The sequence below is a fragment of the Glycine max genome, chromosome 20 (assembly GCF_000004515.6).
Source record: "Glycine max cultivar Williams 82 chromosome 20, Glycine_max_v4.0, whole genome shotgun sequence".
NCBI classification, from domain to species: Eukaryota; Viridiplantae; Streptophyta; class Magnoliopsida; order Fabales; family Fabaceae; genus Glycine; species Glycine max.
The window spans coordinates 22,957,850-22,981,375 of record NC_038256.2 but is presented as its reverse complement, the minus strand read 5'-3'; the positions used below and the strand labels follow the sequence as shown (position 1 = coordinate 22,981,375).

At 35.0% G+C, this 23,526-nt stretch overlaps 1 pseudogene; it reads right to left on the bottom strand.

The window, feature by feature from the left end:
- Window positions 1-1,526: 1,526 nt before the first annotated feature.
- LOC106797651 (uncharacterized) lies at window positions 1,527-22,576 on the bottom strand (annotated as a pseudogene).
- Window positions 22,577-23,526: the final 950 nt, after the last annotated feature.

Genomic DNA, 23,526 nt, shown 5'->3' with positions numbered 1-23,526 from the left:
TAAATGGGTCTTTAAGACCAAAAGGGATTCATTAGGCGACACTGAGAGATATAAGGCAAGACTCAATGCTAAGGGATTTACTCAAGAAGAAGGAATCGATTACACAAAGACATTTTCTCCTGTATCTAAGAAAGATTCTCTTCGTATTATCTTGGCATTATTTGTTCATTTTGACCTTGAGTTGCAACAAATGGATGTGAAAATAACCTTTCTTAATGGTGATTTAGAGGAGGAGGTTTATATGACACAACCTGAAGGCTTCTCCTCTAGCGGTGGTGAGCATATGGTTTGTAAGCTTAAGAAATCTATATATGGTTTAAAACAAGCTTCCCGTCAGTGGTACCTTAAATTTCATGAGATAATATCTTTATTTGGTTTTAATGAAAACCCCATGGATCAATGTATATACCACAAGGTTAGTGGGAGTAAAATATATTTTCTTGTTTTATATGTAGATGATATTTTACTTGTAGTCAATGATCAGGGTTTGCTACATGAGGTGAAACAATTTCTCTCTAAGAATTTTGACATGAAGGATATGGGTGATGCATCTTATGTCATTGGCATTAAGATTCATAGAGATAGACCTCGAGGTATTTTATGTCTATCATAGGAAACCTATATTAACAAAATTTTAGAGAGATTTCGAATGAAAGATTGTTCGCCAAGTGTCGCTACCATTGTGAAGGGTGATAGGTTTAATTTGATCCAATGCCTAAAGAATGACTTTGAGAGACAAAAAATGAGAAACATTCCATATGTTTCAGTTGTTAGAAGCCTCATGTATGCACAAGGTCTGACATTGCTTTTGCAGTTGGAATATTAGGAAGATATCAGAGTAATCCAGGTATTGACCATTGGAGAGTTACAAAGAAAGGGATGAGGTACCTTCAAGGGACAAAAGATTACATGCTTATGTATAAACAAACAGACACTCTAGATGTGATTGATTATTCAGACTCAAATTTTGTTGGTAGTGTTGATTCTAACAAAAGAAAATAACAAAAAAGGAACAATAAAAAAAGAAGCAAAAGAAAACAAAAAAGGGAAAAAAAGAAAAGAAAACGTAAAAAAAAAGAACTGTATGACCTATTGGGCTCTTAAGTCTATGCAATTAATGCACAAATGAGGTGCAGATCCCGAGGACAAAAATGGACCAATCCGGCAGCGTCATTTGGCAAGTTCTGTCAGCGAAGGGGGAGGGGTCTCAAGGTAATCCTCTCATTCTCTCATTTTTTTCTCACATTCTTCTTCTCTTCTTCTACATCCTTTTCTTCTTTTTTTTTCTTCTTCTTTTTTTCTCTTGTTTTTGCTCGTAGCTTAGTCGTTGGTCTCGCCGATGAGCTCCATGGTTGTCGGCAAGATCTGTACATGATGATATTGTCTTTTTTCTTAATGTTTTATTTTCTTTCATGTTTTTTTCGCATTTCGTCATCCTTTTCTTATTTTCTCTTTTCTCCTCCTTTTTTTGTTTTTCGGTGAAGTCCACGCACCGCCATCGTAGTGTCCCTGTCCCACAGCCATCGTCATCCCTGTGGCGGCCTTGCGTCGCTGAACCTTGCACTAATGGTGCCAGGGGCGGGGCACCACCCTCCGTGGTGATTCCCCTTTGGCTGTGCCGTTTTTTGCGTGAGGCAAGCAGGGTTTTCCAATCCTGTTGCATAATTGTGGGTTGGGTCTGGTCGCTCTGACCTGGTTCCAACCCAACCAAAAAAAAAAAAAACAAATTACTCTTTACACTCATTTTTAAGATATGCACCTTTTTTCATTTTGGGTCTAGTCCATTTTTGTGAGGTTTGAAATAAAATGAAAACCACTATTTACACCTTTTTTTAAACACACACACATTCTTTCATTTTGCGCCTAGCCTGTTTTTGTGAAGTCTGAAAAAAAATGAAAACCGCTACTTACACCTCCTTTTTCAAAACATGCACATTCTTTTGTTTTCGGCCTACCCCATTTTTTTATTTTTTTATATTAAGTCCAAAATAAAATGAAACTGGCGGTTACACCTCTCTCCTTTATATATGTACCCCTGCCACTTAGGATGGTGATTAGACTGCCATGTCAACACTTTGTCAGTGTTGACTAAGTCCAAGTCAACCCTTTTGACTCTGACAAAAATAAAAGAAAAAAAATTAAATTAATTATAAATATTAGTGGATATCTCTTTATTTTATTTTAGATCTTTATTGTCTCTATCATTTATTTTATCCTTCAATGTGATTTTCTTTTTATCATTGCCTAGTTAGTTAGTTTAATTAATAATGTATTGTAAATATCTCACTATTCATCTTATTTTTCCATGTTTTAATCCTGTATCCTTAATTACTAAGTGTACTCCCTACTTATATTTTACCCCTTTCTATTCTCATTATACTTATTTGATTTTGTAGCATTATGTCAATTATTTATTTACTTTTGCAAATCCGCATTAGTATTCTTTAGTACACGCTCACGTTTCGTACACTCCATGATGGGTCTCTGACTTGCTTGGTGGTGCTTTAATAGCGTGTGAGTACATTTTGTAAAAGTCATTTTGGGTCTTCGACTTTCTTGACTTCACAAAGTTTACTACAAAACTAAAATCTTTCCTAAAAAGGTAAAAATTCTCAAATAAATTATCACTCAATTCTCTTTTTTCACGTTTCGCGCACTCCATGCTAGGTCTCTGACCTGTCTGACTGTGTTTCAATAAAGTGTGAGTAAATTTTGTAAATGACATTCTGGGTCTCCGACTTACTTGAATTCACAAAGTTTACCACAAAACCAAAATCTTTCTGAAAAAAATAAAAAAATAAAAAAATAAAATCAACCCAACACGCAAACTTTTTTTCTACAAAGAACTATGTAAGTCTAATTTCCTCATTGCACCTGGAGATATGTGGGAGCAAGGGCAAACCCCTTGTCGACCTAAAAAAACTAAAAAAACATTTTTTTTCCTAAATAAACAAAAATATAACAAACATAATTCATGTTCTCAAGGGAAGATAATATTTAAAAGAGTCACTTTATTTTTTTAGCACTCTCGATTAAAGGTTGTCGTCTTTATGACAAGCATGTGGGGTGCTAACACCTTCCCCATGCGTAAACGACTCCCGGATTTTTTTTTCTCAAATCACAGACCATTCCTTATTTTTTTATCTTCCCAACATTTTCCTTAAATAAACGTTGATGGCGACTCCCTAAGTTTTCCCTTTTTTTGGGAAATAATTTATCTAATTTTATTTCATCGTCCCATCGTGGCCCACGTTGCGACAAATACATTTTCATGATGGATGGTGGAGCTATTTCGTGGAGGAGTGTTAAGCAGACTTTGACTGCTACTTCTCTATGGAAGCTGAGTTTGTCTCTTGCTTTGAGGCTACATCACATGGTGTATGGCTTAAGAGTTTCATTTCTAGGCTAAATATAGTTGATACTATTTCAAGGCCTTTGAGAATTTTATGCGATAACTCAGTTGTCTTTATGGCTAAGAATAATAAAAGTGGAAGTCGAAGTAAGCACATCGACATCAAGTACTTAGCCATTAGAGAAAGAGTAAAAGACAAGAAAGTGGTCATAGAGAATATAAGCACTGAGTTGATGATCGTTGATCCTTTGACTAAGGGCATGCCACTTTTTAAATTCAAGGATCATGTAGAGAGAATGTGACTTGTTCTACTTTATGATTGTATACATACAGGTTAGAGTTGAAACTTTTATATTGTGATATTTCCTCATATTCAGGTGCATATTAATTTATTTGAAAAAATTATATTTTGGACCAAGAATAAACATCAGGTTTATTCATTAAGTTTTATTATCACATTGAGTATACTACTTGGGAAATTAAGCATGTTGTAATACATAGATGATATTACTCATTATAGAGGAACTATCGCTACGATTTGTATCTTCATTTCTTATGAAGATTGAGTATTGACTTATTTTAATTAACGAGTCAAAATGTTTGGATAAAGTGGGAGAATGTAATATTTTGTTAAAATTGGTCCTTACATTTTGCAAGGCACTACTAGAAAAATACAATTTAGCGACCGAAATAGCGACCGCACACTTTTTACACTAATTGGGACCAAATTTGCAACCATATTTATAGTTGGTGGCTAACTTGCGTCAGTGACTGTATTAGCGATCAAAATGAAGTGAGAAACTCGGTCGCTATTTCGGCCGCAATACATCTACAAATTCAAAAGTGTTGTAGCGACGGAATTAGAGACCGAACGGGACTTGAAGTTATGTTATGCTGATAGCGGCTGAAACTTGTTTGGTCGCCGTAGGATAAAATTTTCTGAGGTTAGCGACTGAATGAATTTTTTCTAGAAAAATTAAGAAACTAAATTTTTAATTTATTATAAATCATAATAAATATATAATATACTTAAATACATTTTAATACTTGAAAAGTATTGAAATTAATATATTAGTAATATTTTTAAATTAACAAATCAATATTTTGATTATTTTGTAAATCATAATAATTATATAATATTTTTAATTATACTTTGATCATTTTTAATAAAATTAATAGGCCAATATCTACATTATTTGATTAAGATAAATAAATCATGGTTATCATTTGTCTTTTAATTTTTTTATACAAAATAATTGTTTATTTTATATAATTATTTAAAAATTATAATAATTAAATACCCTTTATATTATGAAAATATGTTATAATAAAATTTTGTAAAATTAAGTATTTTAAAATACTAAGCATAAGTGTAACACTAATGATTCATTAAGGTTCTATATGGTGTAAGTGGAATTTTATTCATTAATGAATACCCAATTTGACTTTAGTACAACATGTGCATTGAATACCCAATAAGTTGCAATTGGCAACTTATGCATTCACTCAAAGTGAAGCAAATTGACTTTAATTTAAGGCTTAATTAAAAAAAAAAAATAGGTTTCCCATATTTCACTAAATTAGTCTTCCTAATTTTTAACTTTTTACTAATGGTTCACTGTTCAATTTTAAACATTGACTAGACTAGAAAGTTGACTAACATTTTCTTAAAAAAATAAGAATTTTAAACAAGTTTGAAGAAGGACTAGAACCATAATTCTTCAAGGACGAAACACACTCATTTACCATTACCCCCAAACACTCATTTGAATGTTTGGTACAAAATATAGTATTAATATAAGTTTTATGCAAAATAGTTTAAAATTCAAAGTTTATTCTTTTTTAATTTATTATATTTTTAGTCTTATATATTATCTTTTAAAATATAATATAAAATAAAGCTTATATAACTATACATGTTCTAATTTATGTGAAAATAAAATTTAATCATATATATTATATTTTAAAGGATAATATATAAGATTGTAAAAATATAATAAATTGAAAAATAATAAACTTTGAATTTTGAACTATTTTTGCACAAAACTTATATTAATATTATATTTTGTACCAAATATTCAAATGGTGACGTGGGTGTACTATAAAGGAGTGTGACATTCACTCCAAGGACCATGGTTCTACTCCTTTCGGGCTGATTTTGGTGAAATAGGCAAAATAAGGAAACCGATTTTGCAATTAAGTCTAAATTTAACATATTCATTAACCAAGGTCCAATAATGTTTTATTAAGCTTCAATGTGGTCAATTGCTTCGTGCACTCAGCATTTTTCTTGTGCACCCAACAAATTATTGTAAATTCTAAAAGTACCCTTGCTAATAAACATACGGATTACGAATTCGTAAGCTTACTCTAATTAATTATTAGATAAAAAATAAATGTCAGCCAATTATATATGTAAAAAAATTAATTATTAGATCAAAATTAATTGTCACAAAATTAATTATTAGCTCACTCTTACAGATTACTAATCTGTAAGCTCACTCTTATGGATTACTAATTCGCATGTTTATTAGTAGGGGTACTTTCGAAATTTACAATAATTTGCTTATGTACCAAAAAAATGCATGGTGCACGAAGCAATTACCTTCTATGTGTAACTTATGCATTCACCACTTTCCAACATGACTTTAGCGTAACATATGCAGATTGAAACCCAATAATATTCAATCAAGGCCTAATATCACTTTAGTGAAATTGAAACCTAATAAGACCCACTATATGACTTTAGTGTAACATATTCATATGCAGTTATGATGGCCTAATCAAGGCTTAGTATCACTTTAGTGTAACGTATGCACTAATGATTGTGGAAGCAAAGCTTTCCAAGTTTATTTTAATGATGCCAAAGACTCAAGTCAAGAATCAAGAGTCAAACAAGTTTCAAGAATCAAAGAGTCATTCAATCAAGAATCAAGATTCAAGTGAAGATTCAAGAGAAGACTCAAGATATGCAAGAACTTCAAGAAAAGCATCAAGATGAGTATAAAAAGATTTTTTCAAAAGAAAAGATTGAATAACACAATTTGTCCATCTGAGAATTCTTTGCCTAAACACTGAATTCAAAGAACTAATCATCTGATAATTCTTTGCCTAAACACTGAATTCAAAGAACTAACCGTCTGAGAATTCTGTGTAAGAAGTGGGTAGCTTCTTGGTTGTAATAGTGAACACAAGGGAGGGTACATCCTTTGTGGTTCGCTTCAAGTAGAGGGTACATCTAGTTGGTTGTTCAAAGAGAACAAGGGAGGGTACATCGCTTGTGGATCTTTGCTTGTAAAGGATTTTACAAGGTTATTGGAAATCTCAAGAATCGTGGGTTGCTTGGGGATTGGACGTAGGCACGGGTTATGGCCGAACCAGTATAAATATTGTGTTTGCTTTCTTCTTCCCTACACTCTTTACTTTTCCGCTGTGCACTTTTTATTTCTGCTTTACTTTTGTCTAAGTTATTGTTTCCGTTCTTTACTTTCTCATAACTTAGTAGTAAAACCTAATTGAATCTAGTAATATTAAGAAGGATAAATTTTAATTAGTCAAGATACATTAATAATTAATTCAACCCCCCCTTCTTAATTATTCCGAGGCCACTTGATCCAACAATGATTGGTTGAAACCTAATCAAGGCACAATATATGACTTTAGGGTAACATATGCACCAATGATTGATTGAACCCCAATAATACCTAATCAAGACCTAATATATGACTTTAGTGTAACATATACAATAACTAAAACTTAACAATTAATTAAAAGTTACCAATGCATGTTTGCATGTGATGCACAACCTAACCATTTTTTCTTCTTTTTTTTAGATACCACTCTTACTTGATTATGTAAAAGAGTCAAGTTCAATTTTTTTATTTTTTTTAGTTTCATATATTACATGTTAAGGTCAATTTTTTTAATTATCTTGTATAAAAATAATCATTATATATTATATTGATAAAGTTATAAAAAAAATTTAAGAAAAATTAATAAATATAATTGAGTTTTATAATTAAGTTAGGAAAATTTAATAAAAATAATTAAATTATAATTTTAGGTTAGGGGACCGAAATAGCCTTAAGTTTTGTTTACTTTTTTGGGCTTAAAAGCTACTTATAAGTTAAAATAAAAAATTACAACTTAAAAAAATAAGTAGAAGTTGTTTATTATTTTTCATTTTAAAAAATATTTTAAATTAAAAGTTAGACAAAATATTGAGTCTACACCCTGATCGAGGCCGTACCTGAATCAAATAAACATTAAAAATGCAGTATCTAGGAAGTGATCCTAGGTCGTCTCCCAACGAGCAATGATCAACCAAACGTTCATAACAGATAGTACTAAAACAGTAACGAATTGCGGGGGGGGGGGGAGGGGTTGTTTGTTTTTGTAAATTAAACAGCGAGTAAATTTGAATTAGAAAATATCAGAATTAAAATACATTGTTTCCCCTTGATTCACAAGCAAGTCTCTTATCCTAGGTTACGAAGATTTATCCTTTATCAGTTCAACCACTTAATCCAACCCTAAATTAAATTACTAAGCAAAATTTAACATAAGACATTCATTATGTGATTAAGCAACACATACACCAATTAATCATGAACGAAACTGATCATTAAGCATGAACGTAAATTAAGCACAGAGACAATTAATCAAGCACTAAGCATGCATGGATTAATAGCAACAAATACAGAGTAATTGGTGAAGAGGAAAAACTAATCAGAATGCAATAGTAATAATAAAACCTCAAAGAGAGTTGTGCTTGATCCTCAAGAGAAAACAACGCTGGAGACTTAGCCTTCCATTAATCAGTAGAAAACGAAATTGCAGATTGAAGCAGAAACAAAATTTTATTGCTATGTGAATAGTAAAAACTGGAATTGCAAAACCTAAAATTATTCTTTCTCCCTAAAATGAAAAGTGACTAAAACGAAAAGAGAAGATTTAAAGTAGAACCTTGGTGTTGTTATATAGGTTCTCAGCCCAAAAGCTTACAAATCTGTTTTAAGTCCAAGCCCATAAATAAAATAAAATCTAGATAAGATAAGATATGATAAGATAAGATCTAGATGAAATAATATCTAGATGAGATAAAATCTAGATAAGATAAGATAAGATAAGATCTAGATGAAATAATATCTAGATGAGATAAAATCTAGATAAGATATGATTTGGTAGAATAAAATAGTCTGCTCTCTTCAAGTTCAAGCCCAATTGCTTATAATTCTCCTGAAATTAAATTAAAAACACAAAATTAATTCAGTAGGCCCAAATGATAAAACTGCATAATTAATTTGACAATTAAGGCTAATCAGTAATTAAAATGGTGACAAAAAGGGTTAAGAAATATGAGAAAATGATGATACATCAAATCCCCTCACACTTAGCCTTTTGCACTCCTGGGCAAAATAAAAAAACAAAGCAAGGGACAAATCTAGAGACGTTAAAGAGAAACAAACAGACACAACAACAATTACATATTTCTCAATGAATCTCAAGGAATGAAAAAAATGGGTAACATCCAACACGTAAAGAGTTAAAGAGTCAAGGCCGTCATGAAAATCATCCAAGCATCTCAAACATGGCAAGAGAGTCAATCAACTCAAGAATGAAAAGTGATAGAGCCTCACAAGATATGCACTCTATCTCTCAAGTGTCTAGGCTATTGTTTACTCTCAGAGCACCCATGAAAACAAACACCACATAGACTTGGCAAGACTCTAAACTTGACAACCACATCACAAGCACATGCACATGAGGATCAAAAGGTCTTTTAAGGTTGTAATGGGGCCAAGGACAAGGTAGATGAAAGTATGGGATGGTAGCTAAAACCCAAAAGAATAGAGGAGCAATGGGAAATAAGTGGGAAGTAAGAAAAAGTAATAAACCCCAAAACCAAAATTACAAATTAAGCTTTAAAAAGTAACCCAAAACAAAATCAACCAAGTCCTCAAACCAATTCAATTCTTCAAACCAAGACCTCATTTATTCAACTTCATTATTTTTTTTTGAACATGGACAGTAGCATTTGAAAGCAATTGAAAAATAAAGCAACAATTAGGCAATATATGTATACATCATCAAGCATGGCCAATAAAAACATATCATCCAATGAAACATAACCCCCCCCCCCCCCCCTCACACTTATTCCCAAAACAATTCCAAAGCTCTAAAATTCCTTAAGGGTAGGGTGAAATCATGGTTTTTCACTTAAGGCTTGTAATGAGCTTCAAAACAAAGAAAGGGGAATATAGGCTCAAAGGGGCTATCAAAGGAATTAATTTAGGGTAGGCTCATTTGGCTAGAGACTTATAAGAATAAAATGCCTAAATCATCTCCCAACATGCATGTGAAGCAAGAGTATCAACAAGAGTCAAGCCAAGGCTATTGTGCAAGCAATCAATGGGGCAAAACACACCGAATAAAATAGATGATGATGGCTCAAATTCTCACCAAGGGTAAATCTATCACCTTCAATTTGAACTTTCGAAACTAACTTGACATGCAGAGAAAAACAAGGATTTCAATTCACAAAATGCCAAGAAACTCCTATTTGAAAAACAATTACCCATTACCTATACATAACCTATAATTCAAGGAGAACATGCAATGTTGTACACAAAACATAAAACCAAAATAACAAAATTAAACTAGAAAACCTAATAAAATTAAACTAGAATACCCAACAAAATTAAAGAACAATCTTCTCCCCCCCCCTCACACTTAACAACACATTGTCCTCAATGTAGCACAATTATAAGATCAAGAGCAATCAAAACAATCAATAAATTTGGACAAGTGCAATAAAAGTAAGGAAGGAGACAAAAAAAGAAAACTCCCTAAGTCATGGCGGAAGAGAAGTAGGGTGAAGTAAGGAGGTCTCCTCCACCACCACATCCACTAAGGAGGGATTTGTGAGGAATGGTTTTAGCCGGTGTCCATTGACCTTGAAGCTCTTATCTGTGGATTCACTTTTGATCTCAACTGTACCATAAGGAAAAACATTAGTCACCACAAAAGGATCAATCCACTTTGACCTCAACTTACCACTCATGAGTCCGAGCCTAGAGTTATACAATAAAACTTTCTATCCAACCACGAAGTCCTTCTTAGTTATCAAGCTATCATGGAACTTCTTGGTCTTCTCCTTGTAGAATTTGGAACTCTCATAGGCTTCTAAACGGATCTCATCTAGCTCACTTAGTTGCAACTTCTTTTCTTCTCCAGCCTGATCAATAGAGAAGTTGCAGGTCTTTACAGCCCAGTAGGCTTTGTGCTCTATCTCTACAGGAAGATGACATGCCTTGCCAAAGACAACCCGATAAGGAGACATTCCTATGGTGCTCCAATCCTTTCTGTTCGGTTGCACAATCTTCTCTAAGATCCTTTTTATTTCCCTGTTTGAAATCTCAGCCTACCCATTAGTTTGGGGGTGGTAAGGTGTGAAAATTATGTGCACGACCCTATACTTTTTGAGCAAGGAATACATGGATTTGTTACAAAAATGGGTGCCTTGATCACTAACGATGGCTCTAGGGACTCCAAACCTGCAAAACAGATTAGATCTAACAAAATCCACAACAACTTTAGCATCGTTAGTTCTGGTGGGTTTGGCTTCCACCCATTTTGAAACATAATCAACAACAAGGAGAATATAAACAAAACCAAAAGAGACAGGGAAAGGCCCCATAAAATCTATACCCCAGACATCAAACACCTCACATAATAACATGGGTTGTTGAGGCATTTGCTGTCTCCATGAAGGTGAGCCGCCTGCTCTCTGACAAGGCTCACAAGTGCTACAGATTCTCCACACATCCTTGAAGATGGTGGGCCAATAGAAACCACAGTCAAGCACCTTGCGAGTTGTCCTTTGTATGCCAAGATGGCCACCTGGCGCGGAAGAATGATAGAATTGCAGGACTGAGTCAATCTCATGGTCTGGAATGCATCTCCTAATAACTTGGTCACTGCACAACTTCCACAAATAGGGCTCATCCCAAATATAATGCTTAGCATCGCTCTTAATTTTATCATTTTGAGCTTTAGATGCTAAGGGAGGAAAAACATAAACAACCAAATAATTCACAATATTAGCAAACCAGGGAGTGGGGAAGGAATCATAAATACTATACAGAATGTACAAATGGTCATCTGGAAAATCATCCCAAATGGGTGTGTCCTCAGACACACGCTCAATCCTACTCAAGTGGTCAGCCACGAGGTTCTACGCACCGCTCCGATCACGGATCTCCAAATCAAACTCTTGGAGCCAAAGCATCCACCTGATTAGTCTAGGCTTTGATTCAGCCTTCTTCAACAGGTACTTCAGAGCTGCATGGTCAGTATAAACAATAACACGAGTACCAAGCAAATATGAACAAAATTTTGCAAGAGCAAAAACTATCGCTAATGATGCAATCCTCCCTAGGAAGGGACCAATCACTAGAACCATGAGCAAGAGGCTCCAAGAAGATTGGGCTAGAGCTGCTGAAGAAGGCCCTAGGGTTCTCATGAACCTTAGGGTAGATTTCTGAGCCCATGGGCCAAGGTTGGGTCCAATTATCTTTGTACATATTAGACTAGGATGTCATTATATTTGGTCCTTGTATATAGGGCTCCATATTGTAGGTAGGGTACCCTAGAAATATAGGATTTTTCAGCCCTTGTATTTTTGGGCACCTAGACTAGTTTTTGTATTAGGGGTAGTTTTGTAATTTCACATGCACTAAGTGGATATTTGATGTGTGTGGTTGGAAATAAATTTAATTGAATTGGTAGAAGCCCAATCCAATTAAATTTTAGAGGGGGAGGTGAGCATTTGCTTACTACACCCCATTGCCACATCATATAGTCACACTTTGTGCATGTCCTTCATGCTTTTCATGCCTCATGACACCTAAGCACACTTAGTGGAGAATCTTGTAATTGATCTTGGATTAGTGGGCTGAACCATAACTAAAATTCACTAATCATAATTAGTGAAATTTTGGCTCCAAAGTTTGGCTCCACAAATTCAATTTCAAATTCAAGTGAAATTTGAATTTCCCTCCAATTTTGTGTGACACTTAGGCTATAAATAGAGGTCATGTGTGTGTATTTTTTTCAACTTTGATCATTTGAATATTAACTTCAGATTTCAGAGCTCCTTTTGAGCACAAAATTTCGTGCTCTTCTCTCCCTCTCCCTTCATTCATCTCCTTCTTCCTCCAAGCTCTTATCCATGGCCTCCTATGGTGGTGAGCTTCTTCTAGACTCATCTTCTCCTTGAAGTGGCGTCTCCTCTCTCTCTTCCTTCTCCATTCCGCTGCCATTTATCTTCCAAGAAGCAAAGGAATCCATTGATGAAGAAGATCCTAGGCCTACAAGCTCCAATGGAGCTTGCATCAGCTAATAGCTCCTTCTCTGTGGTAGTGTAATTTGCTTGAGCAGCATCCAAAGTTCTGGAAGCGTAGTAGATCACCCAAGGCAGCTTATCAATCTTTTGAGCAAGGACAACCCCCAATGCGTAATTAGATGCATCGCACATTAGCTCAAATGGGGCTGTCCAATTAGGTGCCTGAATGATAGGGGTGGTAGTCACTGCACGCTTGAGGCAATCAAAAGCCTCTTTGCATTGGTCATCAAAATCAAACTTCACCTCCTTTTGCAGCAGATTGGATAGTGGAAGGGCCACTTTGCTAAAATCCTTGATAAAGCGCCTATAAAACCCTGCATGACCAATAAAAGAATGAACCTCTCGCACGCAAGAGGGGTAAGGCAATAGTGAAATAACATTTATTTTTGCAGGGTCTACCTCTATGCCCCTACTGGAAATGATATGCCCTAAAACTATACCTTGTTCTACCATGAAGTGACATTTTTCAAAATTCAGCACAAGGTTAGTTTCAATGCATCTAGTAAGAACTCTATCCAGACTATCCAAACATGCATCAAAAAAGGATCCATAAATAGTAAAATCATCCATAAACACCTCTATACAACTCTCCAAAAAATCACTGAAAATGCTAAGCATACACCGTTGGAAGGTACCAGGGGCGTTGCATAGGCCAAAGGGCATCCTCCTATAGGCAAAAGTGCCAAAGAGACAGGTGAATGTGGTCTTTTCTTGATCCTCAGGAGCAATATGAATTTGTAAATAACCAGAAAAACCATCAAGAAAACAATAATGGGACTTACCTACCAAGCGCTCAAGCATTTGATCAATGAAAGGCAGGGGAAAATGATCTTTTCTGGTTACCTGGTTCAGCCTCCTATAATCAATGCAGACTCGCCATCTGTTCTGCACTCTTGTGGGAATAAGCTCATCCTTTTCATTCTTGATCACTGTGAGGCCTGTCTTCTTAGGAACCACTTAGATTGGACTCACCCACTGGCTGTCAGAGATGGGGTAGATGATTCCAGCTTGTAAGAGCTTGGTCACTTCCTTTTTCACTACATCTAGAATGATAGGGTTGAGTCGCCGCCGTAGCTACCTCACTGGCTTAGCTTCATCCTCTAAAAGTATCCTATGCATGCAGGTAGATGGGCTAATACCAGGAAAGTCTGCTAAAGTCCATCCATTGGCCTTCTTGTGCTTCTTGAGAACTAGCAACAACTTCTCCTCTTGCTTAGCAGCAAGGGAGGCAGAGATGATCACTGGAAATTTTTCCTTGTCCTCCAAGTATACATATTTGAGGTTTGCTGGTAAGGGCTTCAACTCTGGTGTGGGTGGTGGCTGAACAGTGGGAGGAACCAGGGTAGGAGAAGAAGAAGGTTCGTCAGCCTGTACCTCATAAAGCAAGTCAGAAGTATATGTACTTCCTGCAACATGGTTAGTGCGTTCTGACTCTAAAAAATCAACATCAAGAGGTACAACACCCAGAAAATCAGAACCAAACTCAATTTCAAATTCACTCTCAGCATAAAAATCAGATACAAAATCAGATTCAAACTCAGATTCAGATTCAATGCATAAGGAGTGACAAGTATGCATATCAGATAAAAATGGATGTTTCCTACCATAAAGAACAGAATCAAAATCAAACATATAATCATCAACAATCTGATCAATTATCTCAGCACGAAAAATAGAATGATCCTCAGATGGATGTTTCATGGCATCAAGAAGGTTAAAATGAACAACAATATCACCAAATTCCATAGACAATGTGCCAGCATAAACATCTATCTTGGTTCGAGCTGTTTTCATAAATGGCCTGCCTAAAATAATTGGAATTGAACCATGGGAAAATCCCTCTTCCATATTAAGAACATAAAAATCAACAGAAAAAATAAGTTCACCAACCTGAACCAGCACATCCTCTATGAAACCTGCGGGGTAAGCAACACTTTTATTTGCCAAATGAATCACCACATTTGTAGATTGCAAAGGTCCAAGAGATAAATAATTGAAAATGGACAGAGGCATGACACTAACCAATGTTTCTAGATCTAGCATGGCATTCTCAAATTTACTGTTCCTAATAATGCGAGATATACAAAAAGTACCTGGGTCCTTACATTTCTCAGGAATGTGAGGAACAAATTTGCCTATCAATGCTGACACATTTCTGCCCATGCTAATCTTTTCATTGCCTTTGAGCTTCCTTTTGTGGGTGCACAACTCCTTTAGAAACTTGGCATATCTTGGAATCTGCTTGATGGCATCTAGCAGAGGTATATTCACCTCTACTTTTCTAAAGGTCTCCAAGATCTCCTTTTCCACTTCTTCCATCTTTTTGTTTGGAATTGCTCTAGGTGGGAATGGAAAAGGGATAGGAGGCTGCTGTAAGTCGGAATTACTAGAAGAAGGTCCACCTACATGAAAATTTTTGTTAGGAAGCTTTCTCTTTTGTGCAACTATCTCATCCTCTTTTTCAGGTGTAGGTGTTGTTACTGGTGGAGACACGAATTTGGTTGCCAGACCTCAAGGTGATGGCACTCACATTTTTCGGATTCTGCACAGTTTGTGAAGGCAATTTGTCAGAATTTTGGGACTGAGCTTGGTTCATCTGGGTAGCCATCTGCCCCATCTGATTTGTCAGACTTTGAATGGAGGCTCTTGTCTCTTGCTGAAATTGCCTATTCTAGATGGTCATTTGCCTCACTAATTCTTCTAAGGAAGGTTGAGAAGGAGCCTCAGTTGCTTGTTGTCTTTGTTGTGACTGCTGTTGTATTGGAGGAGGAACATATGGCTTGCTTGGACCAACAACATTCTGGAAAGGAGGGACAGGCTGTTGTTGTTGATGCAAGCTCCATTGGAGCTTGTAGGCCTAGGATCTTCTTCATCAATGGATTCCTTTGCTTCTTGGAAGATGAATGGCAGCGGAATGGATAAAGGGAGAGAGAGAGGAGACGCCACTTCAAGGAGAAGATGAGTCTAGAAGAAGCTCACCACCATAGGAGGCCATGGATAAGAGCTTGGAGGAAGAAGGAGATGAATGAAGGGAGAGGGAGAGAAGAGCACGAAATTTTGTGCTCTAAATGAGCTTTGAAATCTGAAGTTTAATATTCAAATCATCAAAGTTGAAAAAAATGCACACACATGACCTCTATTTATAGCCTAAGTGTCACACAAAATTGGAGGGAAATTCAAATTTCACTTGAATTTGAAATTGAATTTGTGGAGCCAAACTTTGGAGCCAAAATTTCACTAATTATGATTAGTGAATTTTAGTTATGGTTCAGCCCACTAATACAAGATCAATTCCAAGATACTCCACTAAGTGTGCTTAGGTGTCATGAGGCATGAAAAGCATGAAGGACATGCACAAAGTGTGACTATATGATGTGGCAATGGGGTGTAGTAAGCAAATGCTCACCTCCCCCTCTAAAATTTAATTGGATTGGGCTTCTACCAATTCAATTAAATTTATTTCCAACCACACACATCAATATCCACTTAGTGCATGTGAAATTACAAAACTACCCCTAATACAAAAACTAGTCTAGGTGCCCTAAAATACAAGGGCTGAAAAATCCTATATTTCTAGGGTACCCTACCTACATTATGGAGCCCTAAATACAAGGCCCAAAAATAATGAAACCTTAATCTAATATTTACAAAGATAAGTGGGCTCGTACTTAGCCCATGGGCCCGAAATCTACCCTAAGGCTCATAAGAACCCTAGGGCCTTCTCTTGCATCTCTGGCCCAATCTACTTGGAGTTTTCTATCCAATGCCCTTACGGGGTAGGATTGCATCAGTTGTTGTGGAGGACTTGCCCATCTCAGATTTGGATGATTCCTCCAACCTGGATTGTATCTATTGCTTGAAAGGTCATAATTATTCTGTTGTTGTTGGTTTTGCTGCTGAGGAGGTCTATTATAAATGTTTGCAGCATAAGCTTCAGGTTGCTCATTGACTCCAAATTGCTACAAAAAAGGACAAGGATCTGTATGGTGATCTGCAGAAGAACAAAGACCACAGACTCTTGCAACAAGTGTAGATTTCTGATTCATGGCAAGCTGAGTTACTAGGTTGACCAAGACATCAAGTTTTCCTTCAAGCTTTTTATTTTCAGTAGATGAAGATGAATCCGTGGCCACCTCATGGACTCCTCTAAGGACAATAGCATCATTTCTTGCACTGAATTGTTGGGAGTTAGAAGCCATCTTCTGAATCAAATTCCTAGCCTCAGTAGGGGTCATATCACCAAGAGCTCCACCACTGGCAGCATTAATCATACTCCTCTCCAGGTTGCTAAGTCCCTCATAGAAATATTGAAAAAGGAGTTGCTCAAAAATCTGGTGGTGAGGGTAGCTTGCACACAATTTCTTGAATCTTTCCTAGTACTCATACAAGTTTTCTCCACTAAGTTGCCTAATGCCTGAAATGTCTTTTCTGATGGCAGTGGTCCTAGATGCAGGGAAGAATTTCTCCAAGAACACCCTCTTAAGGTCATCCCAGCTGAAAATAGACCTGGGAGCAAGGTAGTATAGCCAATCTTTTGCCACTCCCTCTAGAGAATGAGGAAAAACCTTTAGAAAGATATGATCTTCTTGGACATCAGGGGGCTTCATGGTGGAACAAACAATATGGAACTCCTTAAGATGCTTATAAGGATCTTCACCTGTAAGACCATGAAACTTGGGCAGCAAATGTATTAGTCCGATCTTGAGAACATATGGAACACCCTCATCAGGATATTGAATGCACAAGCTTTCATAAGTGAAATCAGGTGCAGCCATCTCCCTAAGAGTCCTCTCACGAGGTGGAGGTTGAGCCATGTTCTCAGTATAAAAATTAGTAGTGGAATGCTCAAAATCAGAATATTCAGAATCACCCTCAACAGAATGCTCAGAATGCTCAAAATGCATAGAATGACCAGGATGCACATTATGCCTAACTAATCTATGAAAGGTTCTATCTATTTCAGGATCAAAGGGTTGTAAATCACCTGGATTGCCCCTAGTCATGAACTATATGCAGCAAATAATGTATTTCTCAACAAGCACCTACCAAGGGGGTAAAACTACAGCTATACTCAAACGATATCAAGATGAGCTGAAATTTTGTGAGGAACACCCTAAAATCATGAAAAGATAGCACAAATATTTTCAAACAAAAATTCAAAGTCTAACTATGAAAAATACCTAATCAAAGTTTAGAAAAATAGGACAATAATACTTGAAAAATAAAAAAAAACTTAGTAAACGACTGATTTTTGGAGTTTGGGAGACCCCAACCGACTAAAGTGAGTTGCCACAAATGGGAAATTTTTTTCTACACCAAATGCATATATAATAATAGTCATTCTGATACCCGGAACAAAAGTTATGACCGTTTTAAGTTTTGTTAAAAACAAGTTCCCAAAATTTTGGTCTCTCCCAAGTACTACAACACTAAGTGTTCCTGATATTTTTCACACAAAATATGGATCAAAAGAAGCCACCACACAAAAATTCAGCCAAAAATAACAACTCTAACTATCAAAACAAAAATTGCTAATTAAATTGCAAAATCAGTTGCTAATTCCCAGTCGCTAATCACTGTTCAGCACTGTTCACAGTAAAACAAAAGGCTGAATCAGTCACTAAAATAGTTGCTAAACAGGGAATGCAACTGAAATGCAAAACAAAACACTACACAAAATAAGATAACTAAACACTATTATGAACCTTTGGCCCACTGCTCCCCGGCAATGGCACCAAATTTGATCGAGGTCGTACCCGAATCAAATAAATATTAAAAATGCAGTATCTAGGAAGTGATCCTAGGTCGTCTCCTAATGAGTAATGGTCAACCAAACGTTCATAACAGATAGTACTAAAACAGTAACGAATTTGGGGGTTGGGGGGGGGTTGTTTGTTTTTGTAAATTAAACAACGAGTAAATTTGAATTAGAAAATATCAGAATTAAAACACGTTGTTTCTCCTTGATTCACAAGCAAGTCTCTTATCCTAGGTTACGAAGATTTATCCTTTATCAGTTCAACCACTTAATCCAACCCTAAATTAAATTACTAAGCAAAATTTAACATAAGGCATTCATTATGTGATTAAGCAACACATACACCAATTAATCATGAACGAAACTGATCATTAAGCATGAACGTAAATTAAGCGTAGAGACAATTAATCAAGCACTAAGCATGCATGGATTAATAGCAACAAATACAGAGTAATTGGTGAAGAGGAAAAACTAATCAGAATGCAATAGTAATAATAAAACCTCAAAGAGAGTTGTGCTTGATCCTCAAGAGAAAACAACGCTGGAGACTTAGCCTTCCATTAATCAGTAGAAAACGAAATTACAGATTGAAGCAGAAACAAAATTTTATTGCTATGTGAATAGTAAAAATCGGAATTGCAAAACCTAAAATTATTCATTCTCCCTAAAACGAAAAGTGACTAAAACGAAAAGAGAAGACTTAAACTAGAACCTTGGTCCTGTTATATAGGTTCTCAGCCCCAAAGCTTACAAATTTGTTTTAAGTTCAAGCCCATAAATAAAATAAAATCTAGATAAGATAAGATAAAATCTAGATGAAATAATATCTAGATGAGATAAAATCTAGATAAGATTAGATAAGATCTAGATGAAATAATATCTAGATGAGATAAAATCTAGATAAGATAAGATTTGGTAGAATAAAATAGTCTACTCTCTTCAAGTCCAAGCCCAATTCTGGATTCAAGCCCAATTGCTTATAATTCTCCTGAAATTAAATTAAAAATACAAAATTAATCCAGTAGGCCCAAATGATAAAATTGCATAATTAATTTAACAATTAAGGCTAATCAGTAATTAAAATGGTGACAAAAAGGGTTAAGAAATATGAGAAAATGCTTACACATCACACCCTATAAATATTAAATTTTTTAAAAATTACACTTATTTTTTGTTATTTTATCTTTAAAAATAAATAACTTTCTTTAAAAACAATTTTACTAAAGTTAAAACAAGCTTAAAAGACTAAAAAACAATTTATAAAAATAAAAATAAACTTAGTAAAAATAAAGAGTCTTAGTAAAAACAATTTTACTAAAGTTAAAACAAACCTAAAAGACTTAAAAACACTTAATAAAAATAAAAACACACAAACGCAACAAAAATAGAAATACACTTAGTAAAGACACACTAAAAATAAAAAGCACAAACGCTCATCACACAAATTTCCTCCTTTGGCAGTCCGTGCTCTTGTTCAAGGGTACTGGCTGCCACCACGCCACTGCCTAAATGTAGATCCACCCTTGTTCTTGGTCTCGTTGCCAACCACGTTAAAGATTCGCGCTGCAGAACACCTTTACTTGTTGCTTAACTGGTAATTTTTCTTTCTTTTACTGACTGAAATTTAGATTCAATTAGTATTCGATAGAAACTGCTGATAGTTTGTGTTAGAAATTCCACTAAGTGTTTCTTTTCTCCCACTACGAATTTTACTTTATTTTACGATATAAAAGAAAGAGTTATAAATTTTGAAGAGGTAAAAATAACGAGACTTTTTCCTCAATGGAACAAACCTCAGAAGCAGAAAAAGGTCTTCTATCTTTCTCTCTCTTTTTCCCTCAAGCACATAATCTCATGGTACTAAGCTCTGAGTTCTTGCTTTTAACTTTTAATTTTTTGTTTTCCTTTTGTAAGTCCACTGTGATGATGTTAGGAATTTTTATAATTCCTAATTGATTAATATGGGCTACATATTATATTATAACATTGATATTAGTTATTAACATTTAGATGAGTTCAATATAAAGTGATCTAATTCAATGAGCCCATTAGACTGCCAATAGAAAATTGATGTGGGCTTAATGAGCAGAAACCAGTTTGGTCCATTAGGGGATAATGAGAATCCTAATAGGTTAAAACCTAAGGCATGGTTATGGTCCCCAATACAAAAAATCAAGAAATAGTTTCTCCTCTCCCCATCTGAAGAGAAAACGAATGTCCCATAAGGAAGAGGGTGATTTGGTTGAGGAAGGTCATTAAACCAATTGTTCGTGACGGCTGTAAGATTCCACTGCGTGTTGATCAAGCTCTATGGATCTAGGTATTCCTTAAAACCTCTTGATAATTTGGCGTAATGTGTTTTGGTGCTCATTTGGTATTTTATAAGGTTTATTAAAAATTCCAACAAGTGGTATCAGAGCCACCATTACTGTTAGATTATTGGGATTTAAAGTTGTTTGATATGTATTATATCTAGATCGTTTTAGTTATATGAACCCTAATTTTATTTTGGGGAGAAACTATTTCAATCAATAAAATTGTAAAACCCGTAAATTTCTATGCTATTTCAATCAATAAAATTGTAAAACCCGTAAATTTCTATGTTATGGTGGTAAAGTTTTTTTTTTCAAATGAATAAAGGGCCTCTGCATTTGATTTACGGGTTTGTACACATTTTTTGTTTGTGTCGTGTGTGCTTACATATTATTCTATTTGGGATAAAGGTTCTACGTATCCGGCGTTAATTTTCTTGAACAATATATATTTCACGAGCAAGAAAGTTTTTTTTTTGTTTTATACATATAAGGTTTTCGAAAACTCTTTATGTCGAATACAAAGCCATAGGGACTTATATTTTTATATAAGGTCATTGTGTACGATTTGTGAATCTATATGTATGCCATTATCATGATATTTTGTACGTGACACAATTTCATATATATATATATATATATATATATATATATATATATATATATATATTGTTTATATGAACTAGTAATAAGGCAATGGTCTTTTGTTTTATATGAATAATTTATTATTTTTATGCCAACTATTTTACCTTCATGAATCGGTGATAGGCTGATAGTTTATGATATTCTTGAGGTTAGTATAAATTTGTGATAGTACTGTGGTATGTTCATTTCAGATGCGTAATTAGTTTACCATGATGTTGTTTTCAAATATTTAATGCTATCATAATTGGGTGCAAATTTAACCATTATGGATACTTTCCATTTATTTGCGTGTCCGGTAATTTTAATTAGATTGATTGAACCATTATGTTTCCATAGTAACCACTATGTGTAAATTGATTTAATTAAATTGCATGGATGTTAGTATGGAATTATTTATGCGAATTGTGCTCGGTCCAAAGGAAGACACAATTTGGCCAAATAATAACATACCTGTGATGATAAATATGTGACAATTATAAAGTTTTTTTTTCATGAGAATAATAGTCGGTCCAAAAAAAAAGGCTATTATTTGACAGAACTAATTGTCAATATTTGATCATTGCGTTGAGAGTACCAATTACAAATTAATTTCTCTGTCCAAAGACTAAAATTAATGTTGTGCTAGGTATCTTGTGATGGATCTGTTATGGGAAATATTTGCATGTCTTGTTATATATACTTTATATGACTTGCTTGAGTATTTGTGAACATGTTATTAATTTTTGTTCTCTCTTTAGTTAATATTGTCAGTGCTGCCAATGTTACTGCCCAAGTGAATTCTATCCCAATGCTGAATTGGGACAAATTTTAAGGTATGGAAGGAAGCTGTAGAAATTATTCTTGGCTGTATGGATTTGGGCTTGGCACTGAGGACGGAACGATCCATTTCCAATCCGGAAACCTCTAATGAGGTAAAAATTGAGAAGTGGGATCAGTCCAACCGAATGTGCCTTATGATCATGAAGCGCTCTATTCCAGAGGCGTTTCGGGGCTCTATATCTGAGGGTCAAAGTGCAAAGAAATTCCTTGTGGAAATTGAGCAATACTTTGCCAAAAAATGAAAAAGCGGAGACGAGTAACCTTTTGGCTAAACTCGTCTCCATGAACTATAAAGGCAAAGGAAACATAAGGGAGTACATTATGGAAATGTCCAATCTCGCATCGAAACTCAAGTCACTTAAGTTAGAGCTTGGTGAAGACCTGCTCGTGCACTTGGTTTTGATCTCACTTCCTACACACTTTGGGCAATTCAAAGTGAGCTATAACACTCAGAAGGACAAATGGTCCCTCAAAGAGCTTATATCTCACTATGTGCAAGAGGAGGAGAGGCTGCATAGAGATAGGACTAAAAGTGCTCACTTGACTTTGACCTCTCAGAATAAGAAAATGAAGAAGACTAAGGGTGTTGTGAAAGGGACTTCTCAGCAAAAGAAACAAAAGAAGGATGAGGAATTTACCTGTTACTTGTGCAAGAAGTCGGAACACATGAAGAAAGAGTGTCCCAAGTATGTCGCATGGCGTGTGAAGAAAGTTAAATTTCTTACTCTAGTTTGTTTTGAAGTTAATTTAGCTTTTGTACCTAAAGATACTTGGTGGGTAGATTCTGGTGCTACTACTCACATAAGTATGACTATGTAGGGTTGCCTGTGGAGCCGACCGCCAAGTGATTATGAAAGGTTCATCTTTGTGGGTGATGGCAAGAAGGTTGCAGTGGAAGCTATTGGAACTTTTAGATTACATCTAAAAACTAGATTTTATTTGGATTTATTTGAGACTTTTGTTGTACTGTCTTTTAGACGGAATTTGATTTCTATTTCTAGTTTGGAAAAATTTGGATTTTCTTGTTCATTTGGAAATAATAAAGTTAGTCTCTACCAAAATTCAAATATGGTTGGTTCTGGTTCTTTAAATGATAATCTTTACATGCTTGATGTTGTTAGTTCCTATAATGAAATACTGCAAATAAGTTCACGTGGTACAAAATGAAAGTTGAATGAGAATTTAGCCACCTTATGGCATAAGTGTTTAGGCCATATCTCTAAACAGAGAATTC